Source organism: Cebus imitator, unplaced genomic scaffold, assembly GCF_001604975.1.
Source record: "Cebus imitator isolate Cc_AM_T3 unplaced genomic scaffold, Cebus_imitator-1.0 Scaffold174, whole genome shotgun sequence".
NCBI classification, from domain to species: domain Eukaryota; kingdom Metazoa; phylum Chordata; class Mammalia; order Primates; family Cebidae; genus Cebus; species Cebus imitator.
This window is the reverse complement of record NW_016107489.1, coordinates 1028787-1047192: the sequence shown is the minus strand read 5'-3', so window position 1 is coordinate 1047192 and position 18406 is coordinate 1028787. Positions and strand designations below refer to the sequence as shown.

At 32.6% G+C, this 18406-nt stretch overlaps 1 protein-coding gene across 15 annotated transcripts in view; it reads right to left on the bottom strand.

The window, feature by feature from the left end:
- The window catches only part of DLG2 (discs large MAGUK scaffold protein 2), a 1831252-nt gene that overhangs the window by 969711 nt on the left and 843135 nt on the right, over positions 1–18406 (bottom strand). The window lies entirely within an intron of this gene.

Genomic DNA, 18406 nt, shown 5'->3' with positions numbered 1-18406 from the left:
AAATAACATTTGCAGCTCTGCTGTATAAGTAAAACAGATTTTTCAGACACTTTCGATCTGCATATAATCAGTACCTGGACAAACTTTTTCCTTTATAATTTTATTTTTAAAGCCTCTCATATGACAGAAACCTATCAGTATAGCTGAGTTTGAGATGCAACATTAATCTTTTTAAGCAGCTTTGGGTTCTTGCCTCAACACACACACTATGTGAGCCTCCTCTGAATTATCAAGGTAAATACAATGTTTAAATCAAGCCATTAAGTATCTACATTTTCTGCCTAGCACATGAATGATTTTCTTTTAAAAATCATCTATATATAGCAGAGATAATTATTTTTAAAAACAGAGTCAAAATTCAACCTGAGGTATTAATATCTGGTAGCCTGAAAAGCTATTTAGTTTTAATGTTGAATGTAGACCAAACAAAATACCTATTGAGACATAAATAAGTTAATGTCAAAAATTAATCCTACAAAGATTTTGTTTGGTTTGTTTGCATATTTGATATTTATATTTGATACTCCTTTGGCTATCAAAAATAATATCTGATATTAGTAAATTATTATGAGACAGGACCTTGTCCTGACACCCAGCTAGAGTGCAGTTAGTTGTGTGATCATAGCTCACTGCAGCCTCAAACTCCCAGGCTCAAGTAATCTTCCTCCCTCAGCCTCCAGGGTAGGTAAGACTGCAGGCATCACCATCACATTTGGCTATGTTAATTTTTTTTTTTTTTTTTTTTGATAGAGATGAGGTCTTGCTATGTTTCCCAGACTGATCTTGAACTCTTGGCCTCAAGTGATCTCCCTGCCTTGGGTTCTCAAAGTGATTAGCTGATTATTAAACAGCAAGTGTGGAATATATACCACAGAGAATATTTTGGTAAAGAATATACACATAATATTTAACTTCAATTCAGAGGAATGTCAAGGTCTTGGCATTAGTTGCTTCTGTACAAAGTAGTAGAAAGGGAAAGATGAAAACATATATTTTGTTCTATGTATATATGTATCATGTGACTCATCTACATAACATATTCTCATTAGTACTTGTGCTACTGAAAAGGTAAACAACACTTTTCCACAAAAATGTATTGAGTATTTACTACATGTCAATCCTTAAGGGCCTGTAAATGAATAAAGTACAATCCTGTTCTCAAAGAGCACTATATAGTTGGGGACACATATGTATAAAGAAATAAATTTTAGTGAAGAATGGCATTGTTACAAATGTATGATTCTCAGGGATAAAATTACTGATTTTCAGTTTTTATATGATATAAACTCACTAATAAATAGCTAAACTTCTCTGCATGTTTATCACTGTAGACAATAGGAAAAAAATTGTCACTGCGAATTTATATGTATATGACAGTCAATGTGTACAAAATGACCTGGCTGCACATCGATATATTTCTGCACCAAAGAAATAGCCAGTTGTAGATAAGTCTGCAAAAAAGATTTCAAGTCACTCCAAATAATAAACCCACTAACTCCAATTATAAATGAACAAAGCCTATGTCTATTTCTCCTCTTAAAATCATCAAAACTCATTCTCCAACATTTGAATATATCATGTGCTTCTTCTATGTTTAATCATAACATATTTGGCATCAGAAATGTAAAGAACCTAATATAAGAGTTACCTACCATCCAGATTTAATACATGTTAATATTGTCAAATTTGATTCAGATTAACTTTTTAAGAAATAAATTCTTCATAATATAGATAAAATCTCTTCACTCTACCTTCTCAAATTCATTTCAAAATAAATTTCAATAAACACCATTGTACCTCTCTCTTTAAGCACACATAACTTTCTTCAGAGCAGTTCATTCAAAATGTAATTGGTAGATCATAGAATATGTCAGTTTTAATGTTAATTCATTACAAATTGCTCTCCAGTTGTCATTATTAGTAATTTAAATGAGTTTATATTAGTAGTTTATATGAGTTCAATATTCTATATAACACAGTGTAATTAGATATTCATGTTTTCCAAACATAATATATAATGTTAACTCTTTGTAGTGTTGATGTGCATTTTCTTGATTACTGGTGAGACTTAACATGTTTTCATATATTTATTGGCTATTTGAACTTCCTTCTGTTCATGCCCCTTGCCCATTTTTAAATAGGGTTATATTTTTCTTATTGACTTGTGGAAGTACTTGATTTATACCAAACACTAATCGTTTATTCTGGCTTTCGAATATATCTGTTTCCAATCTCTGACTTGTTTTAGTTTTATTCATGCAAGCAAAACATTTAAATTGCTTAGAAAGAAAATAAAGTTGTTTTTTAATTTACAGTGAAAGGAACAAGATCATGTCCTTTTCAGGGACATGAATGGAGCTGAAAGCCTTTATCCTCAGCAAACTGACACAGAAACAGAAAACCCAACACTGCATGCTCTCACTTATAAGTGGGAGCTGAAGGATGAGAACACATGGACACATGGGGGTGGGGAAACAATACACACTGGAGCCTATCAGGTGAGGGCAGGGAAAGGGAAAGCATCAGGAAGAACAGCTCACTGGTGCTGAGTTTAATACCTAGGTGATGGGTTAATCTGTCCAGCAAACCACCATGGCTCACATTTCCCTATGTAACAAATCTGCATAACCTGCACATGTACCCCAGAACTTAAAAGGTGATAAAATAAAATAAAATAAAATATTAAAATAATAATTAAAAAATAGTAATTTATGGTAGAAGGTAGGAATCTATATTTCCCCCATATGTATGGCCAGTTTTATTTATTTTTACTTGTTTACTTATTGAGCCGGTATATAATAATGCTTTTCCTCTTCCTTACTGATTTCTAATGTCCATGACTTATATATCTTGATAATATGTATGTGCATATAATTATTTCTTGGCTTTTTAAAAATTCTCCTATTTTTATTTACCTGTGCCAGTAAGACATTATGTATGTATGCTTTATAGTAAATACGGATATTTAAAGGGTGATTCATCCTTTTCACTTGATCTAACTTTTCAAGTTAATTTTATAAATTTATACAATTAAGCACTTCTATACTACCCCTAAAATGTCATACACACACACACACACACACACACACACACACACATATATAAACTTTAGATATATAGACATTTTTTTCTTTTAAGATGGAGTTTCACTCTTGTTGCCCATGCTGAAGTACAATGTTGATTTTGGCTCACTGCAGCCTTCGCCTCCTAGGTTCAAGTGATTCTCCTGCCTCAGCCTCCCCAGTAGCTGAGAATACGGGCACCCACCACCATGCCAGCTCATTTTTGTATTTTTAGTAGAGACAGGATTTCACCATGTTGGCCAGGCTGCCAGGCTAGTCACAAACTCCTCATCACAGGTAATCCACCCCTCTTCGCTTCTCAAAGTGCTGGGATTACAGGCATAAGCCACCACACTCAGCCTATTGTATACTATCTTAGTGTTATCTTGTTATAGTAGTTACATTCCCCACCAAATCAGTCATTATTATTATCACCATTTTTTTTGTTGTTGTGATTCAAGTTTACTCACAGTAACTATCAGTTAACTTCTTCATTTTTCAAATTATAACCCCTCTTTCTGGATCAATTTTTTTTCTTACGGATAAAAATATTTTAATAGTCTTTTTGTAAAAATCTGTAACGTTTAAACATACCCAATAATTTCTATTTTCCCTGAGCTGAATGAAAGTAGACTAGACTTTGAATGTGAGTATAGAAAGAGATTTGTAAATTCACAATGATTTTCCCTCAGCACTTTGAAGATATTAGCCAGCCTACACTGTCTTCTGTCATCAATTATTATAAGATGACTGCTGTCAATCTAATTGTTACCTATTATAAGAAATATGTCTTTCTTAATATGGTTTGCATGAAGAATTTTTTTTGTCTTTCTTGAACTGCAGTTTTATTATAATATTTCCTTTTTTAAGAAAAGTCTACATGGAATTTATTATGTTACTTTAATTTGATTATTATTAAAATAAGTCTCAGTCATTAAATTTTCTAAAATTTTTTTGCCTCACTCTCATTATTCTCTATATTTATTTTTTTTTCTGGACCATTTTATCTACACATACTATTGCTTCATATATCTCATGTTTTTTTCTCCTTCCTACTCTGTGCTGCTTTCAGGGTATATCCTCAGATCTAATTACTATTTTCTAATTTCAATTTTTACCTAACATTTTAGTTTATTATTTTTTACTTATCTACAGAGTAAAAACAGAGTAAAATGATTTTTAATCATTTGTTTATACATTTATTTTTATTTTTAGACATTCTATATATATTTAAATCTATCGTGTTTTTTTAATTATGATTTTTATTTCTTTATCCTGTTTTTAATCTGACACATACTTACTTTGTAGCCTTTACTATATTTTTATTCCCTAATTTTCCTGAAGGTCTAATCTCACTTGTTTCAGTCTTGTTTAGTAGTTTCTGCATCCTATTGTACATTTTAATTCTGAGATTATCTTTAGCAAGATTGTGGTTTCTGTGGGAGTCCCTGGAACCTTCAGTTGTGCAACTGTTGCTACAGAATAATTTTGCACATCCCTCTGCTAGTTGTCCAGAGATTTCACTAGTCCAAGAGTAGCTTCATATCAATTTTTTTTTGTCTTGGGGCTACTCTCCCCACACAATAGGGTTGGGTTTAAATTTACTTCTTTTCTTTCTTTTTCCACTCGTAATTGAAAATATATCCTTGTTGCTACCCTGGGCTGGTGAGTAGTTTTTTAGAAGTCCTTTCATGACTGAGAATCCTTTTATGTTTTCAGTTTTTTGCAACAGTCTCAGTTTCATTCCCCTTTCTTTAGTGATCCTAAGGTTGAGTGTCCTGCCCTGAATGGCCATCAAAACCCTACATTCTCCCCCTAAATGCCTTTACTGAGTCCCATATACCCTGGGACACCACAGTCAGTTTAGGATCTCACTGCTCTGGCCATCATTAAAACCAAACACAAACAAGTCCAAGTGGCATCCTTCTAAATTAACCCAAAATCAAACTAGATCATTTAACTAGCCTACACATGAGGCTTTAGAGTTTAATAAGCATGTGTGGTAACAATATGTATACAATTTATCATTAAGTGTTTTATGCAAGAGATTTGGGAAAATCACCTAATTAAAATGCTAGTCAAAAGTCACCATATTATAATAGTTAATTAGCTAAACTTAGGTATAAGCTAGAACACCACCATCATTTTTGTAACCTTGGACAAGTTTTGCTAACTTTATAAAATGGGGGTTATAATGGAAACTGTATCATAATATTGATAAAAGGAACAAATGAGATAATACATATATACTATTTGTAGTAGTTCTGGCACTTAGCATGAGTGCAATAAAAAATACTGCTTTTATTTTTATTCATACTGTAATCTTTAATAAAGACAAAAACCACAATAGTCTAGACAGATAATGCGTGCTCAATATTATAAAAAGGAGCAGATAAAAATGATTTCTAAAAACTCTTTATACTTCTGTTTAATCATCCTGTGAGGAAAGTCTACCTTCTTTCTGCTTCAGTCTTTTCTCCCCTTTTATGCCATAATGCAAAGAAAACAAATCAACTGCAAACCTGTAAAATATATTTCATAAATGTAAAGTCTTTCAGTTTCCCAAGTGTCTCTTTCCTAAGCCAAGTAATTATTTTCTTGAGCCTTATGAATAGTTTTTCCTTGTCTTTTTTTTTTTTTTTTTAGAATCTTCCCAGAGCCTCCAAGGAAGGCTAATAGGACCTCTCGTAAGAAGAAAAAATTCAAATGGGTCCCAAAGTTATATAGTAGCCCTTAATCAACATGCTGTGATTTGCCACCCATGTGTTTAAAATTACATTTTCTAACAATAGAGAAATAGACTGATATGGCAATACCTATCAAAAGGAATAAAGAACTGAGAAGACACAGGTGAGGATCAGTGTAGAAAAATATCAAGCCAGTAGTCAAGAAGGAATGAGTAGTTAATGGAACATCAGAACTTTGACTTGTGAGCATAAATGGCAACGCATAGATAAGGCCAAAATTATTTTTGAAACAGATATTAAATATTAAAGATGGATAATTTAATAATTTAGTAACTGAGAATGTAATTCAATATCTTCAAATTCACATGTTCTTCCAAACATGCAATGAACACAGACATTTAAACGCCACTCACCGAACCTGAGTGCTTTGGAATGGAAACTTTTTTATTAATTAAAATTCAGTCAGCCTGGTATTCTAGCTATCTCAACAACAGAATTATTTTCATAATTGATGGAGGTGGAGTGCTAGTTTTGGAAGCAATAGTCTTAGTTTTAATTTCATTTCCACTAGTTGTCACTGGGTATTAAACTACATAATCTCTGGGTATTAAACTACATAATCAATTCCTTATGAGCTCAAATAATCTATTAGTTCATGACATTCATGAGATAATAATTAATCAGTAAGACAATCATCTCTTAAATCCAGTGGTCATTTTTGACAAAGTTGGAGTCTTTCCATACCATCCCTTTAGATCTTCACAAAATTATTATGTTTCCCTGAGACGCTCTCTACATTTGTACCTTTGAACATGCCGTTTCTGCTGTCTGCAGCCCTACCTATTCACCTTACTTTCTGCTCCTTGTCATTTCATATGTGACAAATCTTAACACATTTTCCAAGATGTGGCTAAATAAATCTCTATGAAATTTTTTCCTGATAACCATATGACAAAGCCAGTAACTCTCGTCTATGCCCCTTATTGTACATTGTATATAACTTGGATTTCATTTTTATTTATTTGTAATTACTCTGAGCTTATGTTTCCCTCTGAATGTCTATGAAACATTCAAGAAAAGTAACATACTTTATCTATTTTTGTATCCTCAGAGATCTACATGTCCTTTGCACATGGTAGGTAATAAGAACTATCTTTTGACTAATTTAATAGATGTTTGCTTAATTAATGAACAAATGAATGAGCATATCACTTGGATTCAACAGTTCCATTCTCCTAGGAGAAGAAAGGGAGGCACTATATAGAGTCTTACCTAGCATTTGTTATTGCCCTCTATTTGTATTTTTACCTTATACTCATCTTTATACTCTAAGAGACAAATCAAGTCATTGCAACAAGGGTTCAAAGTGCCTCAAAAAACACCATTTCTAGAGGTAAATCACTGACACTTACTGACACATGGACCTATAAACTGTCACATTTTTTCACTTTGTAATTCCTGTCCTTTCATAGGTACAGGTGATCTTTTGCAAAATATAATAAATAAAACCAATTTATACAGTAATAAATAAAATCCGTTTTTATTTTCTTGAAAACATACAAATCATTTCATTTTCCATGCTGCCACCTACGTAAAACAGAAACAGCAGCTGCTGAAATCTTCAATGCCAATGTCAATTACAGATAGTGTTGCTGAAAATATTCCTGATATTAATTGCAACCTCTCTCCAGCTTAAAAAAATATATAGTTTAAAAAAAAAGCTGTAATAGCATCATCTTGTTAGAGACTTCAGGGCTAACTAGAAAGAAAAGGGGAGACTAATTTGCTAGTTGTGTTCTATGTGTCAGCTATTTTCACATTAAGCATCTTTATATGAAGTTAAAAGTGCCTTGACTTTAAGAGGCACAAAGTATCTTTTCCAGTAAAGTACTTAACATGCATTATCTTAGTATTAATCTAACATCATCCATTTTTAAAAGGTTTACATACTACCTTTATTGGTGTTTACTTAGGTTATTTTAAAATTTAATTTGACTCACTTTTTAATTAAATACATTTATTTTAAAAGGGAACTTATTGCCAAGAGAATAAACACAAGAATCTTTTTTAATAAATAATAACCATATAAATAACATAATCAAAATAAAATATTAACCACATTAAGAAGTAAAATAAAAACAAATAATTAAAAAATCTAATTGAAAATATATTGATGTTTTATACTCAAGCTATAATTTTTTCAAGTAATCACATTAAAATTAAGGTATGAGTATGTTTTTAAAACTGTTTGCCATGCACCATCTTAAGTATATCACACTTCAAGAAATATTCTCATTTTATCCTCACAAAAAATCCTTGAGTCAGATAATTACAACTTCCTTTCATATATTTAGGAAACTAAATCTCAGAGGAATTGACTAACTTATTCAAGGTCATTTGCCTAGAGGAATTAAGCTTTGTATCCTGGTTTGCTCCTCACTTGCTTCTAGATTTTCAAATCCTGTCTGACTCTCAACATTCTTATCTTTAAGACATAGTGTAACAGTACAAGGAACGTCATGCGGTAGCTTATGATTAAAAAAAAAAAAAAAGGAGCAAGTTCTATGAGTTCAGATAACATTAGCCCATGAGCTGCAGTGGTGAAGACAAGCTCACTGTGAGAAAAAAAAAATTGTGTTAGTACTTAGAAAACCTATCAGAACAAGAAGTACTTTTTTTTTTTTTTTGCCAGAAGAAACAGCAGTACCAAAAGCAAAAAGGTTCAAAAACATGAGATGTGTTTGAGGAAAGAGGAAAATAAGGCAGAAAGACTATAGCCATACTATAACTAGACAATGTCAATAAATATTTAATCATGACAAACATGGTCGGAGTTACAAATTAGGGAGAATGATGAAGGTGGTAGAGATAATGGGGGACTTAGTTAGGGGATGATGGTAGAAATAAAGGCAAGGAGCAATTAAAAAAAAAACGTTATTTATTGATGTCCTAGAATAGGTTCAGATCCCTGCCCATTCTCTTAGTAAAATACACTCCTTTTCACAGTGTTTATCATGTTGACAGTCACCTATTTAATACAAGTATTTTTCATGCTTTCCTTGCGGGGCATTCCATGAAAGCAGAGACCATGCCTGTTTATTCATCATTGTATCCTTTGTGCATAATAAGTGCTCGAAAAAAAAGAGATTTATTTAATTAATGAATGAAAGAAGAAATAACTGAGGAAACAGAAATTGTGAAATTTATCTGTAACCGAAACCTCAGCATCATGCAATATACCCATGTAACAAACTTGCACATGTGCCCTTTAATCTATAATAAAAGTTGAAATTATTTTTTAAAAAATCCATAAAACTTGACTGCTGATTTATTGGCTGAGAAAAAGAGTCAAGCAACTAAAGATTTGAGCCCCGGGGACTTCAAGATATCTGCAAGACAAAGGAAAAATTTTCATTAGCATGGCCTCTTCTTTCATTACAAATGTTTGTATTTCTTACCTTGGCTTTTCAATCCTTTTACCTTCTAATTTTTATAGGCTCTGTCTGAAACTTGCATTGAATTAATGTCTTAGAAATTTAATTCTCTCACTTGTCATATGTGCTGATTGTTTCTCATAGCCCACAATTTCTACTTAAGGCTTCTACATTTTCTCAGTAAACTTCTCTAAAGCAGATACCTACTTTTTGCTGTTTTTAAAATAGAGAATTTTTTTTGTTTGTTTTTGAAGAAGATATTTTTTAGAAATTTTATTTCTAGAAAAATGTTATTTTTTTCTAATTCATTGTTTGCTCTAGGGGGTTTATATTGTGCCTAGGGGGATATCCACATTCATGTGAAAAATGAAAAAGATCATGATATGCTAAGTTTTGGATACTTTCAGATTATAACACCCCTGGAAAACTCAGGAGTATATATGTCTAATAAGCAATGTGATGAAATAATCCCTCCTCCACTTATTTATTTATTCAACAAATACTAATTTGAGTCTTACTATGCACCAGCCTGTTTATAAGCAATGAGACCATAACAATGAACAAAACAAAAATCTCTAACTCATAGAGCTTACATTTTATTGTAGAGAAGAGATAGTACAACAGATAAATAGAAAAATATAGTCTAATAAATAGTGATACATCTAAAGAGAAAAATAAAGCAGAGAAATGGAATAAAAGGTCTTGGGAATGGTTAAATTTTTTGATAGGCTTATTAAGGTAAATCTCATCGAAAAATTAACTTTTAAGTAAAAATCCTAAGAAAGTGAGAGGAAGCCAGAGAGACATCTGGGGAAATAATATGTGAAGACCTTAAGAAGGGACTGTGTGATCTCACAGAGCTACCAAGTTCTAGATATGCTTTTTTTTGAAAAAGTAGATGAATCTAGATGAATGAATAAAGAGATATACTAACAGACGTTTCTGTGAACTATGGTGAATGGTCATTTTCACTCTCAAGTGAAATTGTAATTGTTTCTCTATTAAATAAACTGAAAGGTTAACCAAAGATGGAGAAGGAGAAGGAGAAGGAGAGAAGGAAGAGGAGATTAGGGCTAGCTTATTTGACAACAGTAAGGAAATCAGTATAACTAAAAATGAGGAGAAAGATGGCACAAGATAAGGTCAGAGAGCTGGACAGGTAGGTGAAGGAAGATGTGTGGAAAGCAGATCTTAGCTTCATAGGCTACTGTGGGCGTTTTGGCTTTTACTGTGAATGAAACAGGAAGTAATCTGAGTGTAATAACATGATATGACTAATGTTCTAATAGGATTACTCCTGCTGCTATCTTGAAAATGTTGACTCCAGGGGGTCAAGGCTGGGAGCAGGGAGAACAGTTAAGAATTATTACAATTATCAAATTTAAAAGGAATAGTAACTTGGAACAACTAATCAATATGAAAATTTTTTAAAAAGTGGTTGGGTTCTGGACAAATTTTGAAGGTAGGTCCAACAGACTGTACGCTGCACTAATGCGGCCTATGAGAAAAAGAGGAGTGGCACAGATGACTCCAAACATTTTGGCCTGATAAACCAGAAGGGTGATTCATCACCAGCTAAAAGGAAGGCTGTGGATACAGCAGGTTTTGTAAGAAACATAAAAAGTTAGGTTCTGACAAGCTGGTGTGCTGGCGTGCACCTGTAATTCCAGCTACTCAGGTTGGGGCTTGAGCTCTGGAGTTTGAGTTCAGCTTCAGCAATGTAGCAAGACCCCATTTCCAAATAAATAAATAAAAATTTCAAAAGAATTACAAATGAATGAATCATAAACTCAGGAAAATATGCTTTAAAAAAATACAGAAAAGATAAGTATTTAAGGTGATAGGTATTCCAATCACCCTGATTTGATTATATATCAAATTATACATTTAAAAATGTGCAATTATACCCCAAAAAGATGTACATATATTATGTATAAATTTTCAAAAAAAATAATTTTTAAAAAAGAAATTCGGTTCTGGACATGTTAACTTGGAGGTAACTTTCAGCTGTCTGAGTGAAGACATCAGGTAAGCTGCTGGATATGTAAGTCCAGAGTTGGAAGAAGATATCAGCTGGGAAATGGTATGTAAAGCCTGTTCACTGGCTAAAGTAGAGAAAAAGCTTAAAGATCAAGTCCTTGAGCATCTCATCATTTACACTTATCTATTTAATATATGATTTTCTTACTGAACTGTAAATCCTGTGAAATCAATAAACTGAAAGAGGGACAAGAAAGTTGAGGGTCTATGCAATGGAATTTGTTATAAAGAATTTTCATAGGGTTTAAGCTTGATAGAAAAGGTAGTAAGGCTAGAAGAGAGATGAAAACCAGAGAAATGGTGATAGAATCAATAATTATGAGATCAAGTAGGACTCAAAAGTTTGCTGGAGTTAAGTTTCTAACAAGTATTGCAGGTTTATATTGTAGATATTGTGCTTCATTTGGTTAAGATGATTACAAAATCTAACATTTTTCAGGTTTTAAAACATGAGTCGGGCCGGGCGCGGTGGCTCACGCCTGTAATCCCAGCACTTTGGGAGGCCGAGGCGGGTGGATCACGAGGTCAAGAGATCGAGACCATCCTGGTCAACATGGTGAAACCCCATCTCTACTAAAACTACAAAAAATCAGCTGGACATGGTGGCGCGTGCCTGTAATCCCAGCTACTCAGAAGGCTGAGGCAGGAGAATTGCCTGAACCCAGGAGGCGAAGGTTGCGGTTAGCCGAGATCACGCCATTGCACTCCAGCCTGGGTAACAAGAGCGAAACTCCGTCTCCAAAATAAATAAATAAATAAATAAAATAAAATAAAATATGAGTCAAGTACTTACCTACTTATTTTATTTTCGAAGAATTCAGTGTGGTAACTTCTAGTTTTGTTGCCACTCTGCACATAAGTAACTAGAGAAATTAAGTATCTTGTTGGAAGTCACTCAACCAACAATGACACATTCTGCATGCAAGCCAAAAGCTAACTCAGAATCTCAGCTCTTAACCACAAGTAGGAGCAGGAGGCCTTGAATAATATGGTCTGTCCATTTTCCTTGGAGCAGGGTCTGTAGCCTCTGTGAACCTGCTAGCTACATTGAGGATCAGGAGCCATTCTTATTCTCTGTACTCATTTCCTTTGTTGCCTTTTTTGGTATTTGGTGAAGTCTTTGTGAAGTTCTATTCTGCCACAGAGGAGCTGAAGAAAGTCAAATAAAGGTTTTATTCATGACAGGCTAGATCACATAAGGAGATAGTTCTACCTCAGGTTGCCTTGGGTAAAAAATAATTGAAGAGGACTGAGTTCAAGTACTTTTACCCAGTGTCCCATCTGCATAGTCTTATAAAAAGATTACTAAAGTAGATAATTAGCTAATTAGCAGTATGAATTGAAAAACTGAATCTCCAAAGGAAGAAGATAAGTAACAAAGGAAAGAGAAAGAAGAAGGCACAAATTTAGGAGCCGTTCTCATGGAAGGAAAGACTGTCCACTGAGAAGAAACAGATATGTTCTGACTACCCATGGAACTCAGGAAATTGTCCAACTTCTGAGAATTTTTCCAAAATGTACATGTAGAAAATAAAAATCACTTTGGGAATGTAAAATACCGCAACCACTTCAGAAATGTTTGAGAGTTTCTAAAAAAGCTAAACATATGCCTAAAATATGAACGAGCAAGTCCACTCCAAGGCATTCAAGCAAAAGAAATAAAAGCACATGTTCATTCAAAATTCTACAAAAATTTTATCATAGCTTTATTTTCAATATCCCAAAACTGGAGTAAGAAACATATGTCCATTAACAGAAGATAAACACATTGGATTATATTTATAAAATGAAATACTACTCAGCAATAAAAAGAACTGTATTATATATACAAGCAGAAGAATGGATCAATCTCCAAATAATCTGGCTGAGTATTATAAGCCAAATAAAAAAGAACACATTTTGCCTAATTCCATTTATGTAAAATACTAGAAAATGCAAATAAATTTATAGTGACAGAAAGCTTATAAATGGTTGACCAATGATAGAGTGAGAGAAGGGAAGATTTACACAAGAGCCAAAGGAAACTTTAGGGGATGACGGATGTATTCATTATCTTGTTTGTGGTGACAATTTTACATGTGTAGATCTATGTCAAAATCTATCAAATTGCACACTTTAAATATGTGCAATTGTATGCCAATTATTCTTCAATAAGGACACTTAGTATATAAAACTTGAAAACATTTTATTTTCTTAAAAAGGAGGAATCAAATTGACTTCATAATAAAGAAATATAAAATAATAAGGAAAACAGGTGGAAACTAGAACAGTTTAGCAAACCATTCTATTTCTATCTCAACCTAACTTCTGTTCTTCTATCTCTCACCTACAGTAATTTTTCTAATGAAATTTCGCGCCTGTCCATTTCTGACACCATTTAACATTTAGTAATAATGCAAGTATTAACAACGTATTCGGGTATATGTTTCTGTCTGCCCTACACTGGAAGTGGATTAATAAAGAATTTTAGAAAAACCCAATCCTCTTTTTCTTTTCCATTTTGTTTAGTTTGGTTTTGGTGTAGAAACAGACTTAAACATAGTACTTAATTTTAATTTCCGAAATTGATTTTCTACTCTATTTTCTGCTGCTTGCTTAGGAAACAAAGTTTACAAAGTCTATCTCCTAAGCTATTAATCTCAGCAATCTTTGGCAAAGCAAACTACTCTAAAAGTGATCCAGGGACTGTGTTATGCTCCCTCTCTTTGCCCAAATGTAAAAACAGTCAGAAATTAAAGGAAAAAAAGTAGAAGTGAAAAAGAAGCCAAGTGGTTAAAAAACAAAACCAAACAAACAAACAAAAAAGTATCGCTAAGGATCATGCATGCAACACATACTAGACTTTCATTATACTTTTCATTGAGTATTTAAAAGGGCATAGCCACTGTTTGAAAATATATTCAAGGGCTTAACAGCAAATCTGAATTAGGACTCCACATGCAGGGACATTTGGGAATTCAACTATATCATATAAGAAAGTCTTCGCTGATGGGGAAGAGCTGCTTCAGATTCAGGAATACGGGCCAAAAGGATCAATTTGTTTTCTGTCAGCACAGCTCAAACTGCATTCTTGACTCCACAGCACTGAGATCTTTCCAGCATATCCATTAAAGGAACTTGGCTCACGTTAAAGTTGTGTGTAAGACCTAATGTCTATGAAAATGAGCATAACCCTCGTCAAGAAAGTATGGAACACTGGGTTCTGAGCAGGAGGGCCTTCATGTTACTTTACATGAAAAGCCTGATGATAATCTATGGCAAACATATTCAGGCATTTTGATAGGGCAACTTAAACTCTCTCAGCACATTCACTGAAGCTGCATGGACTACATTTTCAATAAATTTATTTAGAAACATGAATAACTAGTTATTCATGATAAGAATCATGACAAGTAGCTATGCAAGGAAATAATACATTAGGATCAGCTAAGTTTGGCCCAAACATATAGTGGAAGAATGCCCTAGTTTTCACCCAAAATAGACTTGTTTTGTTTTTTTTAGAAACGTTCTAAGAGGCCATCTCATATAATTCCCATAATTATGAGAAATAAGATTTCTTAATTATTTGATATGTGCAAGGCATCGTGCTAAGTGCTTCACTGGAAGTTCATACCTTACAACTTTGTGAAGTCAGGAGCTAACTTTATCCTTATGCTACAGATCTCCTCACTGGTCACTGCTTTGGTCCCTGTGCTTTAAATACACCACATACATTCTCTTCTCAGGTCTCATTCTTTGCTCTAACCTATTCCTGAATTTCTCTTTGCCAAATATTCATATGGTCACTCCTTCAAGTCTTTACTGAAGTGACACATTTTCAGTGAATCTGTTTCTTTGGCTATGCTATTTTTATTTTTAAACATTGCACTTATTAGCTTCTAACAGCATATTTCGCTTATTTATTTTGTTTCTTATCTTCCCACCCTCACTAGAATGCAAGTTCTATGAAAGGAGAATTTTAGCCTTTTTTACTCATTAGCTAGAAGAATGGCTGGCATGTTGTGGGTACTCATCAAATATTTGGACGTGATAAGAGGAGGTGTTGCAGGTTTAAGTAACAAACACTTGTTATAAGTTATATTCAAAAAAAGCAAAAGTAATAATTTAAAATAAATCTTTGTTTTAGTTCAAGGTTAGCCAAGAGTTATGCTAATGGGCCATATTCAGACAACTTTATCCAAATGTACTTTGCAAAACAACAGGTTAAGCAATTTGACTAAGTGGGCAATAATTCCGAGTTTATTAATAGGTATTAGGTACAAAAACTGTGACACCCTAGGTTTGCCCTCCAAACGCTTCTAATCTTGTTGAGAACAGAAAAGATATAACCTGAAATAATTCAAAGACAATATATCAAATAGTTACCATTTATTCATTCATATAAAAAATACTACCTGCATGTGCAAGGCATTCTGGGCTAGGTGCAGGAGGTATGGAGATGAGTAAGACATAGTTCCTGACTTCAGGGAGTTTACAGTCTGGTAACAGATTGGTTATACTACAAAATAAAACTTGCTTAATGGAATAAAAACTCGATAAATGGAATAAAATGTGCTAAAATTCAGTAAAAATACAAAATGCTTTGAGAGTTCATAGAGGGAGAAATTACAAAGACAGTATATTACATATTATACAAAGACAGAATATAATCAAATGCCAAACTGTATGGCAGAGACAATAAAATGCTATTGCCTATTACTCATGCAATTGAAATATACCAGGGATTTTAGTAAGCTTTCATGCAGAAAATAACATATGCCAAGACTCATATTTCTCTTATTTCCCTGAAAAAGGGCATTGAGCATTAAACAGAGTGCAACCCTGAATGATGTTTCCAGCTGTTCCTGAGAGCAGTTTCATAACCTCAGTTTTATTCTCTTCTTTCAGGTTTTTCAAACAAACTAAAGAGAAAGCCTATTATTAATTTTCCAAAGGTTATATTTATAATTAAATTCATGCAAAATTGATTAAATAAAACAAATCTCACAAATACAAATATTTACATTGCATGTAAAGTATTGCTTCCAAAAAGCAATAAATAAAATACATCTATATTTCAATATTTGTCTAATTTTTTTTAATTTTAAAAGTGTTGCTAATTATTACAGAAAATCTAAACATATGTAACATAAAGTAAAATTTATCTGCAAACCTCTTATCTACTTAAATGATAGTAAACTGATATATTGCTTTCCGTACAGATATAGATGCAGATGTACACATAAATGTAGAGGCTGGCATAGCTACTAATTATAATTTTTGTAATCCATTAGTGTAAGAAATTGCACCACCATCTAATGTGCTTCAGAGATATGATTTCCTGTGGCTAAATAATATTCCATCTTATAAATGTGTCAACTATTATAAACAACACTGTGGTAAAATCAGTATACAAAATGCTGATTTGGTTTCCTGATTATTCCTAGAATAAGGATTAATGACTAAAATGATAAAAACATTTTTGAGACTTCTGCTAAGTGTTGCCAAATTGCCTTCCAAAACATTACAATGAAATAAATCCTGTCCAGAGGTATCCCGAAGTGATCATCTTCCCCCAGTCTTGTCACCTGGAATACTGCCATATTATTTTCCTAATCTCTGCCAAGCTGATAGCTTAAAATCAGAACACATTGATATTTTATTTATATTGTCATAAATGTTGTTAAAATATTTTATTAGTTTATTTGAATTTGTTGTAAATTTTGTGAATTGTTTAGGATGTTGGTGATTTTCAAATTGATCTGTTAAGGACTATTTTGAGTTTAAATATAATAACTTTTTCATATTTGTGGCTTTTCTACTTTTTCAATTTTAAACATAGTATTTTGGAGTTCTTATGTAGTCAAATGTATTCATTCTTTGTGAATCATTCTATTGCATTTATGGTTAGAATGTCCTTCAAAGCCAAGATTAGTTAAGTATAAAGTTTTCATGATTTTATTTTTACATTAGCCTACCAATATCTCTGTAATTAAGTTCATGCTTAATTACAAAAATTATTGGTAATATTTATTGAATGAATACTTTGTCAAGCAATACATGAAATTCTCTACATGAATAATCTCCTCTTTAGTCCTCATAAACACTTTGTGGGGTAATAAAAATCCCCGTTTCTCATGTGAGAAAACTAAAGTTCAGAGAGGGTGCATTATGTATCCAAGGTTATACAGCCAGTAAATGATGGAGCCAGAGTTTGAACTCCAGCAGTTCCTAAGCCTGCACTCTTATCTAGTCCATTTGTGCTAATATAATATGGATCCAATAATTTTTCAGCAACTTGCCAATTTTATGAACATTATGTTTTGAATAATCTATCAATTTCCTCTTTGATTTGTATTTCTTCCTTCATTATGTATTACATTACCATACATACCAAGCTCTAATCCACACTTAGCCATTCTATTGTATTGGTCTGTCAGCCACTTCTTGCACCAGCAGCATACCAGCTTTGTCATGTTTATTAATATATAGTAGGACCAACAGCCCATTTACTGTTATACCTTTTGACAAATAATACCACTTCTCTATTTATCATCCCAAGTAAACATCATAATCCTTTTATTAGTTCAAATAATGTATTATTTGACCTTCAATAAATTATATTAAACATTAGAAAATTTTATGTGTATGTACTTATGGGGTACATGATAGATTATTGTTTCTGAAAAAATAAATACCAGAAAATTTTAAGTGTTTTTCAATTTTTATGTTTTACATTCAGTAATATGGGCCTGCCCCATAATTTTGTCATTAACTTGAATACCATTTGAGAAGCGTTGATAAGATTTTGCAGTTTTATTCAGTATAGCTATATTAGTTATTTCTAGGTAGGTTGTGTTTTTTGCTGCTGTTGTAAATCTAATTTAAAATTATATTTTCCATTTTTTGAAGAAGTTAGAAGATGTATACATTTTTTTAATACTTATATTTGGCCCATCTCTTGAGTTTTTGACAAAAATACAGCAATTTAACCTTCTGATATGTACCTTATTCTATTTCATGACACATTTTAGTTGTCAGAAATTTTAAATAATATTAAAGCATAATAGGTATGACAACTATCCTTACTTTTTTCAACTTTAATGGAGATTCTTTTAGTCTTCCAACAATAAGTATGATAGAGACTCTTAGCTTGGAATAGCTTTTATTCACAAGGGCAAATACTGTCCTTCTATTTTAGGTT